General features: G+C 40.8%; 1 protein-coding gene and 1 non-coding gene across 4 annotated transcripts in view; both read right to left on the minus strand.

Annotated features, from left to right (window-relative positions):
* The window catches only part of HECW1 (HECT, C2 and WW domain containing E3 ubiquitin protein ligase 1), a 460467-nt gene that overhangs the window by 378025 nt on the left and 68522 nt on the right, over positions 1–13920 (minus strand). The window lies entirely within an intron of this gene.
* Positions 660–721, minus strand: LOC129041799 (U7 small nuclear RNA). Its single transcript, XR_008503944.1, has one exon. It is a non-coding gene; the product is annotated as a U7 small nuclear RNA (small nuclear RNA).

Raw genomic sequence — 13920 nt, forward strand, 5'->3', positions numbered from 1 at the left:
GCAAAAAGACTCCCTGATTAAAAAACAGTCCTTCAGAGAAACCGTCATCGGACCTGCCTCAGATGAGGTAGCAGGGTACTGAATGCTGGTTGCCACAGCCCAGTTATTTTGGCTTAAGGAAGGTAATAAAAGGTGAATAGTGGCCGGGCACTGTGGCTCATGCCTGTAATCCCAGCACTTTGGGAGGCCAAGAAGGACGGATTACCTGAGGTCAGGAGTTCGAGACCAGACAGACCAACGTGGCGAAACCCTGTCTCTACTAAAAATACAAAAACTAGCCAGGCGTGGTGGCAGGCACCTATAATCTCAGCTACTTGGGAGGCTGAGGCAGGAGAATTGCTTGAACCCAGGAGGCGGAGGGTGCAGTGAGCCAAGATCGTGCCATTGCACTCCAGCCTGGGCGACAGAGTGAGACTCCATCTCAAAAAAAAAAAAAAAAAAAAAAGGGTGGAGAGCATCCCCTTCCCCTTCTGTTAAAGCATTTGCCTGGTTGAATCCACAGAGCTTGGCCATCTTAAAGGATTTCAGAGAAAGGACAGGTCAAGGACTAGCCAAGAAAAGAAGGTCCTTGTCTCTGATTTGAGCAAGGTTTTGCGGAAAAGAAGGGTCCAGGGAGCACACACACAGGTTTATGGTTTTTCTTTCTTTTTTGGGGTAGGGGTGGCTTTCTGGTAAAGACTGGAAAACCTGCTAGACAAATTCTAAATGAGCTGTAACACTAGCTTTATGCTTTTTCATACACTGCATCTGAACTGATCAGAGAATGAACGAGAATCCCAGATTTTTAAGGAAGAGAAAATCTCACTTTAGTTCAGCATTTTAAAAAATGCCTACTAAGATTAAGATTTAGTGATTAAATGCTGACTAAACACAGAAATTACCATGGTCTTATAAACCAAAAAAATAGAATTCCAAGCCGCTTAACTGACTGAACAGACCCTCTTCTTGGCCAAGAGGACCCAAAGAAACCTGAAAAACCAGTTCAGGCCATATGGGACGTGCCTCATGATACCCTCCTCCCTTTGGAGTTCAGGCACAACTGACCGGCATTAACATTAAAAGAGATCCCAAGATTGACAGAACAGACTCTTTGCAACAATAAGATGCAAACATATTTGCATAGCATCACATAACACATAGCCAGTGCTGAAGCGAATCAAAGCATTTTACTCCAAAATATATTTTTTGACATATTTTGAAATGGCCCTGCAAAGCTGTCTCTTGTGGGGGGCATTCATAATCTGTAGAGAATCTCCTTCCCTTACTAGGTCTTTCTGTTAGAGTACATAGTTAGGCAGACGCAAGCAGGGCAGGAGAGGCCACCCAGGAATGTCAACCTGTAGCCATCAGGTGAAGGTCAGGCAGCTGTTAACTGTCTCTCTAAAATAATAATTGGTCGCAGCCAGTGCCAGGGAAAGGCAGTCTCCCACTAGATAGAAAACACATCAAGTGGCTGGGTGTGGTGGCTCATGCTTATAATCCCAGCAACTTGGGAGGCTGAGTTGGGTGGATCACTTGAGGTCAGGAGTTCAAGACCAACCTGACCAAGATGGTGAAACCCCATCTCTACTAAAAATATAAAAATTAGCTGGGTGTGGTGGCGGGCACCTGTAATCCCAGCTACTTAGGAGGCTGAGGCAGGAGAATTGTTTGAACCTCGGAGGCAAAGGGTGCAGTGAGCCAAGATTGCGCCATTGCACTCCAGCCTGGGCGACAGAGCAAGTCTCCATCTCAAAAAAAAGAAAACACGTGAAGTAAGATAGGAAGATATAATACATATAATATTTTGGAAAGAGGGCATGAGATAGGAGTTCGGCAGGACTGGTTTCTGAAGATACAGGTCACAAAGATCCTGCTGATGAAACAGGACGCGGTAAAGGAGCTGGCCAAAACCTGCTGAAACCAAGATGGCTACAAATGCAAATTCTAGTAGTCCTCACTGCTCATTATTCGCTAATTATAATGCATTAGCATGCTAAAAGACACTCTCACCAGCGCCATGACAGTTTACAAATGCCATAGCAATGTCCAGAAGTTACCTTATATGGTGTGAAAGGGGGAGGGACCATCGGTTCCAGGAATTCCCATCCCCTTTCCTGGAAAGCTCATGAATAATGCACCCGTTATTTAGCATATAATCAAGAAATAGCCATAAAAACAGCCAGCCAGCAGCCGTTGGGGCTGCTCTGCCTATGGAGTAGCCACGCTTTTATGACTTTACTTTCTTAATAAACTTGCTTTCACTTTACCCTGTCAGCCGGCTCTTGAATTCCTTTCTGTGTAAAGCCAAGAGCCCAGGTGGCCTTCCAGGCTGAATCCCAATTTTGGGGTTCGCCCTATGACAGCAAGGATATAGAAATGTATGTACAACTTTAACAGATGGGGAAAGATATCTATTAAAATAAGATCTAAAAAATAAAGTATGCCAAAATGTTGAATTGATTGTCACCAGCTGGTAGCATTAAGGACAATTTTTTTTCTTTATACTTTTCTATATTTTCCAATGTCCTAAAGTAAGCATGCATAAGTTATTAATATAATTAGTAGATTTAAATGAATTTATTTAAAAAGAATCTTCGATAATGTACCACTTTTTTCTTTTTATGAAGTTTATCTTTACATATTTAGTCATTTTTGTTGATACATATTAGATATATGTATACTCAAGGTACATGTCATATTAGGTTGGTGTGAAAGTAATAATAATTTGGTACATTCATATAATCAAATCAGGGTAACTGGAATATCCATCAACTTAAATATTTATATTTTCTTTATGCCAGGAACATTCAAGTTATTCTCTACTAGCTATTTTGAAATGCATAACCAATTAATGTTAATGAGTCACCCTACTGATCTATTAATACTAGGTCTTGCCAGGCACAGTGGCTCACGCCTGTAATCCCAGCACTTTGGGAAGCCGAGGCAGGTGGATCACCTGAGGTCAGGAGTTCGAGACCAGCCTGGCCAATATGGTGAAACCCCATCTCTACAAAAATATAAAAATTAGCCAGGTGTGGTGGCAGACACCTGCAATCCCAGCTACTTGGAAGGCTGAGGCAGGAGAATCGCTTGAACCCAGGAGGCGGAGGTTGCAGTGAGCCGAGATCACGCTATTGCACTCCAGTCTAGGCGACAAGAGTGAGACACCATCTCAAAAAAAAAAGAAAAAAAAACAACTAGGTCTTATTTCTTCTAAATGAGTAATGTGCCACTTTTTAAAGGAGCACCAATTGGCTAAGCCATCAAAAACATATTTTGCACCTTGTGTTTTCCATCAGTCCTCCTGTTCTACTGCATAATATGAGTTTGCTGTATTATTTGAGATTATTCGATTCTGCTGAAGAAGACAAGAAGAGCAAATTAAGTGGATGAAATACATAAGCAATGTAAAAGCATACATAGTGAGTTAGCAAGTGGTTTGTATGCCACAGGAGAATCTCGTAGTCTGTGTTAAGTCTCGACAATGAGTAAGCAAATGGCTTGCAAGACATGGGCAGAATTGATCGTATATGCTAAATGCTGACAGTAAATTAGAAACCTGAAATGCTAAAAATAGAAAATGGAATATATGATGGCAAAAATGTGTTACTTAGAGCTAGAAAAGGATGGATAGACCAAGTTATAAGCACACACCTGTGGGTGACAGCTGGGCCATGCCTGACATTGACTGTCCACTGGTGACACCTCATATGTCCCCATTCTGGCTCTGCATGTGTTTTGTCCAAGAAGTGTAATTAGAAACATGGCAGTTTAGCAGCTAACTGGCAAGCTACAGCTATAGGCTGGCTACATCGCTGTAATAGAGCTAGTGTATGCCAATGGCCTCAGATATCTTCTAGTCTGGAGGTACTCTTGCTCAAACTCAACTCTGGCCTCTTAATAACACCATCACTGGAGAAGGCTCCTATGGCAGACAGACAGAACACATGAACTTTACTAGCCCAGGATTTAGGTAGTGTGCGCCTTCCTCCTGCATATATATATAACCCAAGTGTGTTAATCTACCCCACAGTTTTCCATTGTTTGCATTTTATATTGATTTAGTAAACTGTGGGATTCAAGCATCTTAATTTGGTCTGTGAGCCTTTTTGTTTTGTGATTTCTGGGATAGCTTGCTTGGTGGGTACTTGCACCAAGGTCCTTCCCTACACAGCTTATGGAAGGGGGAAAATATTCTTGTCTTTCACAGAATGGTATTAATACTTGAGACAGACTCCAGTTTGGGATTTGATATGAGGTCATGCAGTGACCTATTAGCAGTCAGAAACAAGATTGGGTCTAAATTAGGAAGGAACAGTTTGCACAGAATAATCCCTTATAAACTTAGAGGCCTTGAATAAGGGAGGACATGAGTTTGGAACATGGAGGGAGAGCATTCTGGGAAGAGGGTCTGTGTGCAGATGGGTTTTTTGGAAACCTTAAGACTGCCCCATTTGGGATGGTTGGCGCATTTCTCAATCTTTCCTTTAGCAGCAAGCTCTCTGGACCTTGGAGAGAGCGTAGAAAGATGAGGACTGAAATTTTTCCACAAATACGTCACCGGACAACTGAATACGTTATGAGAAATAGTTCTCAATCCATGGCTCCACTATATCAATGTATTTCATTGTCATTTTTCCTTTGAAAATCCCTCAAGCTTATCAGGATTTAGTCGTACAATGAAGAAATACATTATCCCTCCCCTTCCCTACTGTGACTATAAAACACATTCCCGGCCAGGCGGAGGGGCTCACGCCTGTAACCCCAGCACTTTGGGAGGCCGAGGTGGGCGGATCACGAGGTCAGGAGTTCAAGACCAGCCTGACCAACATGGTAAAACCCCGTCTCTACTAAAAACACAAAAATTAGCCAGGCGTGGTGGTGCGCGCCTGTAATCCTAGCTACTCAGGAGGCTGAGGCAGGAGAATTGCTTGAACCCAGGAGGTGGAGGCTGCAGTGAGCCGAGATCATGCCACTGCACTCCAGCCTGGGCGACAGAGCGTGACTCCGTCTCAAAAAACAAACAAACAAAACAAACAAACAACAACAACAACAATTTCCACAGCTGTGACCACAGCTGTGTGAAGGAAATGTCAGAAGTAAGGAGCATTTATTTGCTTTGAAAACACTCAGCAAGTTTTTCTCTCTCCCAATATTGGCTCCTGAAATATTGAATGTTACTAACTTTCCCCTTCTTAGAAAACAAAACAATACACAAAAAGCCCCGAGATTCAAAATATGTGGCAGGTCTGCAATTGTATTCTATGTACCAGGCACTTTTGGAACTGGGCAGTGAGGTGACTCTGACTGACATTTTGTGAGACGTATCTACTTAAAGTTTGGTTAATTGCCAAGAGTCTTGTTATCAACTTCCATTGGTAACTGTGCATTTAATACAATATGGTAGAAACTCTCTTCTCCAGTGCAAAAAGTTTTCTTTAGTAATGAATCACTTAAAAACAATAAAATGCCTCCAGAAACTTTTACTTTTAACCCCATGTATTTATTTTTCATAATAAGGTCAAGTTCTCTCTCTCTCTCTCTTTTTTTTTAATGTTTTTTACTGAATGGTATTCACATTATCTTTATGAGAAGAAGCAGCTTCATGATATCCAGGTCTAGGTTTTCAAAGTGGAGTGAGCTCTTAAATAAAGTACTAGCAAAGTGACCTGCGGGCAATCTCTTTTTGTATTTTAATGATTTTCCAATAAGCTTTTGTAACAGTCTCATATTTTGCTACTCACTGCATAATCTGTGGACCAGCAGTGTCCCTATCGCCTGGGAGCTAATTAGGAATGGGAAGTCTCAGGCCCTACCTCACCTACTGAATCAGAATCTGCCCCTTAACAAGCTCTCTGGGTGGTTTGTGCGCACATTAAAATTTGAGTAGCTATGATATGGCCTATTCAGTTCCTATTTCAGTAGCAATTTTAAAAGAGATTTGTTCTTTCTTTCTGTCCTTATATTTTATAATATTATGTACTATTTAACTAAATTATGTCATTGTAGAAGTAAGTATTACTGGCATAAACAAGCTTGGGCAAACACACAACTGCCTCTGTAAGCATTCAACTCAACCGTGAGAAAGGAAGCGAAGGAGTGTAGGATTAGCCGAGTGCACCTCACCCTGTGGGCATCACTCAGGATGTATTACAGAGGGAAGAGAGCTTCTAGGAATCCAGGGATTGGCTTAAATGTAGGCTGTTTAAAAGAACCAGTCCTATAATTGTAATTGATATTCACCGATGACTTTTCATGAATTGTTTCTAACCCCAACGACAAGATGGCAGGAGGGTGTTAGCAGAAGGCACTGAACTGTTGGCCAAGTATTCCCAGTTCTTCCCCCTCCAGCCACTTGCAGGATTGCTCTTTCTGGCCAGATATGGCATGGGGGCAGGAGTCTCATCTGGCCAATGAATTGTGAGCCAAAGTAACATGTGTCATTTCCAGCCAGTACACTTAATTTTTATTGAACTCCTCAGAGCCCTCAATTTCCCTTTGGCCCAACAATATCAGAGGTGTCAGCTATGAGCCAGCAAGGAAACACCTCCTACATTTTAATTGCCGGTGATTCTGGGGTTTCCCACAGCCGAACCTAGTCAGTGCTGACAGAGACAGTATTCTCACTTAGAGGGTACAGCCCTAGGTTAGTGATTAAATTCAAGCACACCATCAATCAGGAGTTAGCTTTAAAATGCCTTCGTGTAGATGGTGTGCTTGAGTTTAGGTGTGCTTGAGTTTAACCACTAACCTAGTGTTGGGTAAATAACACTGAATTTCCTTGATTTAAAATCCCCACACACCAATCACAGGAGCAGTTATTTAGCTCCTACAGGAGTCTTCAGCTCAGAATGTGGTTTTCGTTCAAAAACCTCAATCTAAATCTGTATCAGAGGAGATTGCTAGTTGATCTATGGGATTTGGAAATAACTTTTCATTAACCAGAGTATTGTACAGGCATCTCCAACTTGTAATGAATGCGGCTGAAGAAACCGGTGAGCCAAGAAAACAATCCCTTTGAAGAGACACCCTCAGTCTAGAACCACATTCTGCCCTATGCCCAGAGAACATCCCTCACCTGATCCCACCACAAGGTAAGCCACTCTTGTCATCAGGATATTTGTTAGGTTTGTGCTGGAATTAGTCCTTCCTACAAGGTACGTGCTACGGTGCCAAAAAGGCAGTGGTGGGGTTTTCACAGAGTCCACTGATGGGACATTCAGCCATTTAGTGCCTGCTTGGTAACAGATGGTTGCACATGTGAAAAAATTCAGTCTGGGACTGACTTGTGCTGTAGCATATCACTTTTTAGTGTAGTTTTGGCGTAGGAGATATAGAGCTCCCATCTACCTCTAAATGTTGGAGCTCACCTATAATTACCAAAAGAATCAGATGATTATCAGAAGAACCTATTTGGTCAAATTGGGTGAGAAGGCACACTAATAGACAAGAAAGGCAAGCTTGAAGGAGTTGGAAAGAAATCCAACTATTTAAAGGTTATCATATTTAATATAGAAAAGCAAATTATAATATAAATGAAAAGCCCAAATTCAATCACATAAAATCAAAATTTCAGACAAACGACATAAGAATATTAGTAATAGAAGTCACAAAAATGATTTTAGAATGAGTAAAAGGTAATAGTGACTAAAAGAATAAAATATAGATAATATAATGAACTATTAAAAAGTAAAATAAAAACCCTAAAATTTGAAAGCACGAATCAAAATAACAAAATGAGTTAAGTTACCTAAAATTATGGTTTGTTGTGGTTCAAAATATGTTCACAGGTTCCTTGACACTGTCTTCAGCAGGTGGAGCCTAATTTCCCTCCACTTGAGAGGCTGCACTTAGTGACTCACTCCTAGTGAAGTGAATAGAGCAGAAGTGATGTGCGACTTCTGGGACCAGGTCTTAAAAGACATCATGACTTCTGACTTGCTCTCTTCTGTGATCATTTGCTCTGGAAGAGGCATCTGCCATGTTGTGAGTGCAATTGAGCAGCCCTATGGAGAGGTCCAGGTAGCAAGGAAAACAACCATGTGGTGAGTCCTCATAGGAACAGACCCTGCAGACCAGTCAAGCCCTCAGACACTGTAGTTTTGACTGACGTCTTGACTGCAACCTCATGAGAGACTGAGGCAGAGCCTTCCAGATAAGCCACTCTAGACACCTGCCCTCAGAAACTGTGAGAAAATCATCAATACAGTCATGTCACTTAATGGCTGGGATATGTCCTGAGAAATGTATTGTTGTGTGAACATCCTAGAGTATACTTAAACAAACCTAGATGGTTCAGCCTAAGACACACCTAGGCTATATGATATAACCTATTGCTCCTAGGCTGAAAACCTGCACAGCATGTTACTGTTCTGAATACCGTAGGCAATTGTAATGCAATGGTAAGTATTTGTGCATCTAAGCATATCTAAATGTACAAAAGGCACAGTCAAATTATGGTATCATAATCTTTTTTTTTTTTTTTTTGAGACGGAGTCTTGCTCTGTCGTCCAGGCTGGAGTGCAGTGGTGCAATCCCAGCTCACTGCAAGCTCTGCCTCCTGGGTTCACGCCATTCTCCTGCCTCAGCCTCTCGAGTAGCTGGGACTACAGGAGCCTGCCAACAAGCCCGGGTAATTTTTTTGTATTTTTAGTAGAGATGGGGTTTCACTGTGTTAGCCAGGATGGTCTCGATCTCCTGACCTCGTGATCCATCCGCCTCAGCCTCCCAAAGCGCTGGGATTATAGGCGTGAGCCACCACACCCAGCAATGGTATCATAATCTTAACGGGACCACTAGCATACATAAGGTTCATCTTTGACTGAAACATTATTATGTGGTGTACATGTGTACTTGTTACTTTAAGCTACTAACTTTTAGGTAATTTGTGAAGCACCAACAGATAATGAGCACAAACTGCTAGAGCTATGTTTTATAAATAAGCAAATAAATCATCTAGGAGTTAGAAATGAATCAGAGAAGGTGTGTTCTAATGGAATTCTCCTGTTTAAGAGAGGTGACCTCTAAGCATGAAATTCCCAAAGAAGCTCTATGATGATTATCTTGCTCTTGATCTTTGAGCAAGTAAGCCCTGGAAACCACCCGTTATCCAGGACCTACTGATATCCAGTAGTATAGGCCTGTTATCCAGGACCTACTGATATCCAGTAGTATAGGCCCATCCTCTCCTGCAATACATCTAAGGGTTCTTCAGCATACAACCTAACCCATATCCCATCCCAGCTTGCTGGAGCCAGCCCACACTGCCTTGTGAGAGAAGACTGTTAAATTTTCAGAAAGTCTGCATGCCAATTGTTAAATAAAACCATGAAATCTTTATTACAAATTAAATTATATCACTTAAAATTAAATTATATTAAAGGAAAATGTAACAAATACTCAAAACTCATTCTATCCTAATGATTTTACTACATTATACAGTCATCTGTGCTTTTGAAGTTATTCTGTGTGTACCGAATTTATATGATGGAAATTCTACTATTAAATATAGAAAAAACCAAGCCAAAATGCTTTCTCCTACTCTCATACAATAATCAGCAAAGAATACTTCTGTGACCCTTGGCCACCAAAATGTGTGGGGATTTTTTCCCCACCAAACAGTCTTTCAGGGGATTCTCTAGCGGACGCTAGCTGGGTGTCCTCCGATTCAATTCTGACACTCTACCTGGAGATAGCATCAGATCTCACAGGTTGAGGGCCCAGTCCCACAAGATTGGCCCCACTTCAGATGCCAGTTGCAAGAAGCAGGTTGTCACCTATAACTCTGAGCCAGTTCCCACCATTTACCCCTCGAGTTTGATTAATTTGCTGGAGGAGCTTACAGAATTCAGTGAAACACTTTACTTATGTTTACCAATTTATTACAAAGGATATTGCAGATGATACAGTGAACAGCTAGATGGAGACACACAGAGCAAGTTCTGGGGCATGGGGAGTGGACCTTCCGTGCCCTCTCGTGGTGTGCTACCCTTCAGGAATCTCCCCCTGTGTGTTCAGCCTTCAGGAAGCCAGCCCCTTCCCCGCCACCATCCCTGTCCTTTTGGGTTTTTAATGGAAACTTCCCTACACGGGCATTGATATGGTTTGCATCTGCGTCCCCACACAAATTTCATGTTAAGGTGTAATCCCCAATGTTGGAGGTGGGGCCTGGTGGGGTGGGGGGTGACTGGATCATGGGGGTGGTTCTAATGGTTTAACACCATGCTCCCTTGGTACTTTATAGTGAGTGAATTCTCCTGAGATCTCATTGTTTAAGGGTGTGTAGCACCTCCCCTCATCTGTTCCTCTTGCTCCAGCCATGTAAGACCTGCCTGCTTCCCCTTCATCTTCCGCTATCACTGTAAGCTTTCTGAGGCCTCCCCAAGCAGATGCCAGCATCGTGTTTCCTGGACAGCCTGCAGAACCATGAGCCAACTAAACCTCTTTTCTTTGTAAATTACCCAGTCTCAGATATTTCTTTATAGCAATGTGAGAACGGATGAATACAGGCATAATTGGTTAAATCATTGGACATTGGTGATCAACTCAACCTTTAGCCCCTCTCTTCTCCCCAGAAGTTGAGGGGTAATGCTGAAAGTCCCAATCCTCTAATGTTCTTTCTTATGACCAGCCCCTATCCTGAAGCTATTTAGGGACGTCCAGCCACCAGCCATTTCTTTAGCATACAAAAAGCACTCTTATTATTCCAGAGATTCCAAGGATTTTAGAAACTCTATCTCAGGAAATTGGGATGAAGACCAAATACATATTTCATAATATCACAGCTATATAATGGTCTGCTACTGGGCATCTCTGCCCAACTCAATGTTCAGTGGCACCACACCGATAGCTTGAAATTGGACATGGTAAGAATATAATGTAAAAATTGGTGGGGCGGTGGCTCACGCCTGTAATCCCAGCACTTTGGGAAGCCGAGGCGAGCAGATCACGAGGTCAGGAGATCGAGACCATCCTGGCTAGCACGGTGAAACCCCGTCTCTACTAAAAATACAAAAAATTAGCCAGGCGTGGTGGTGGGTGCCTGTAGTCCCAGCTACTCGGGAGGCTGAGGGAGGAGAATGGCATGAACTCAGGAAGTGGAGCTTGCAGGGAGTCATGATCTAGCCACTGCACTCCAGCCTGGGCAACAGAGTGAGACTTCGTCTCAAAAAATAATAATAATAATAATAATTTAAAAAGAATTGGCAAATGCTACAAAGCACGTCTTGATTTATTGTTTTTTTTTAATTGTGTAGTCTTAAAAGAGTGATAAAGAAAATGTTAATAGCATAGATTAAACTTAAAAGTGTGCCTACACTTGTTATATTGTTAATAGCAAAAAACATTGGTGATATATTCTTCCAGTATTCAGAAAAATTCTATCCTTAGCAAAATAGTTACTCACATTCCAGAAGAATAAGTGAAGTTCCAATGTATGTCTTATTGGTTAAGATAAATGAAAGTATCAAATAACAGTCAATATGAATTATACTCACTCATCAGTTGTAACCATAGATTGACTATGGATAGTCAGAAATTTGGCAAAAATCAAGGTAAACATTGTATGAAAATCAACTGACTTCACAGAATTTATATAAGATTTTATATTTTATTATTATTTGTAAACTGTGTGCTACACATCCTTTATATCAGCAATATTTTTAAATAAATGTATGTGTATATATATTCTTCATTTTTCAAAAATTGTCAGGTTTTAAACGTTTACCAGCATACCAATGACACTAACTCATGCTGACTATAGTAGATAAATTACTTTTCTTAATAATGAGTCTACATTGTGTATTGAGGGCGGAGGATGTTTGCAGTATCTTTACCTGTGGGCAGGAGCAGGAAAACTAGGAATAAGGGAGGAAAACCAGGTATCTATTCTCCAGCCTGGCTTCACCTACCAGGTCGACAGGGAAGTGAGACTTGTGGTAGAAGTGGAAGAGCTGTTTTCACAGGGGAAAGGTTTATGAGACTGATGTTACTGTAACTCAATTGTAACCTAAGTAGTGAGGTCAAGTGCAAATGGTAGATGAGTACCTACACAAAAGACTATATCTTATATGCCTTTTCCCCCACAACTCTGTACTTACCTTCACAGAGCACTGAGCTTAGATGATCAAAAATATTTGATAAAAACTTGCATTAAAATAAAGATATAGTGATAAAAATCAACATATAAAAATCAGTAGTACTTCTATATGCTAATAGTGAACTATCTGAAAAAGTAATCAAGAAAACAATCCCATTTAAAATAGCCACCAAAAAAAATCTATTTCTAGGAAAAATTTAACCAAGGAAGTGAAAGATCTCTACATTTAAAACCATAAAACATTGATGAAAGAAATTGAAGAGGACACAAATACATGGAAAGATATCCCATGTTCACTGATTGGAAGAATTAATATTGTGAAAATGATCATACTACCAAAAGTAATCGTACTACCAAAAATGATCTACAGATTGAATACCCTCCATATCAAAATATCAATGTAATTTGTCACATAAATAGAAAAAAAATCCTAAAATTTGTATGAAACCACAAAAGGCCCCAAATAGGCAAAGCAAACTTGAGAAAAAAGAATAAAGTTGGAGGCATCATACTACTTGACTTCAAAATATACTGCAAAGCTACAGTAACCAAAACAGCATGGTACTGGCATAAAAACAGACATGTAGATCAATGGAACAAAATAGCCCAGAAATAAATCCACACATCTACAGCCAACTAATTTTTCCATGAAGGGCCCAAAAACACACATTGGGGAAAGGACAATCTTTTCAGTAAATGGAGCTGGGAAAACTGGATGTCCGCAGGCAGAAGAACGAAACTTAACACTTAACACCTCTCACCATATACCAAAATCAACTCAAAATGGATTAAAGACTTAAATATAAGACCAGAAACTATGAAACTACTAGAAGAAAACATTGGGGAAATATTTCATGACATTGGACTGGTTAAATACTTTCTTAAATAAGACATTGAAAGCACAGGCAACAAATGTAAAAATAGACAAGTGGAAATATATCAAATGAAAACACTTCCACACAGAAAATGAAATAATCAACAGAGTTAAGAGAGAACTTAAAGAATATGAGATGCTGGGTGTGGTGGCTCACGCCTGTAATCCCAGCACTTTGGGAGGCCAAGGCGGGTAGATCATGAGGTCAGGAGATCGAGACCTTCCTGGCTAACACGGTGAAACCCTGTTTCTACTAAAAATACAAAAAATTAACTGGGCGTGGTGGTGGGCGCCTATAGTCCCAGCTACTCGGGAAGCTGAGGCAGAAGAATGGCATGAACCTGGGAGGTAGAGCTTGCAATGAGCGGAGACCGCACCACTGAACTCCAGCCTGGGCAACAGAGCAAGACTCCGTCTCAAAAAAAAAAGAATATGAGAAAATATTAGGGAACTATACATCTGACAGAGAGTTAATATCCAGAATATATTAGGAACTCAAGCAACTCAATAGCAAAGAACCCAAATAATTCAATTTTAAAAGAGTGAAAGATCTGAATAGACATTTCTCAAAAGAAGAAATACAGTCAACAAGTATGTAAAAAAATACTCAACATCACTAATCATCAGAGAAATGCAAATCAAAATGAGATATTGTCTCACTCCAGTTAGAATGGCCATTGTCAAAAAGATAAAAGAAAACAAGTGCTGGTGGGGTGTGGAGAAAAAGAAACCCTTATGCAATGTTGGTGGAAATGTAAATTTGTACAGCTATTATGGAAAACAGTATTGAGGTTCCTCAAAAAATGTAAAATAGAACTACCATATGATCCAGCAATCCCACTGCTGAATATTTATCCAAAGAAAATGAAATCAATATGTCCAAGAGATCTGCACTCCCTTATTTATTGCAGCACTATTCACAACAGCCAAGCCATGGAAACAACCTAAGTATCCATCAAGAGATGAA

This window comes from Pongo pygmaeus, chromosome 6 (assembly GCF_028885625.2).
Source record: "Pongo pygmaeus isolate AG05252 chromosome 6, NHGRI_mPonPyg2-v2.0_pri, whole genome shotgun sequence".
Classification (NCBI taxonomy): Eukaryota; Metazoa; Chordata; class Mammalia; order Primates; family Hominidae; genus Pongo; species Pongo pygmaeus.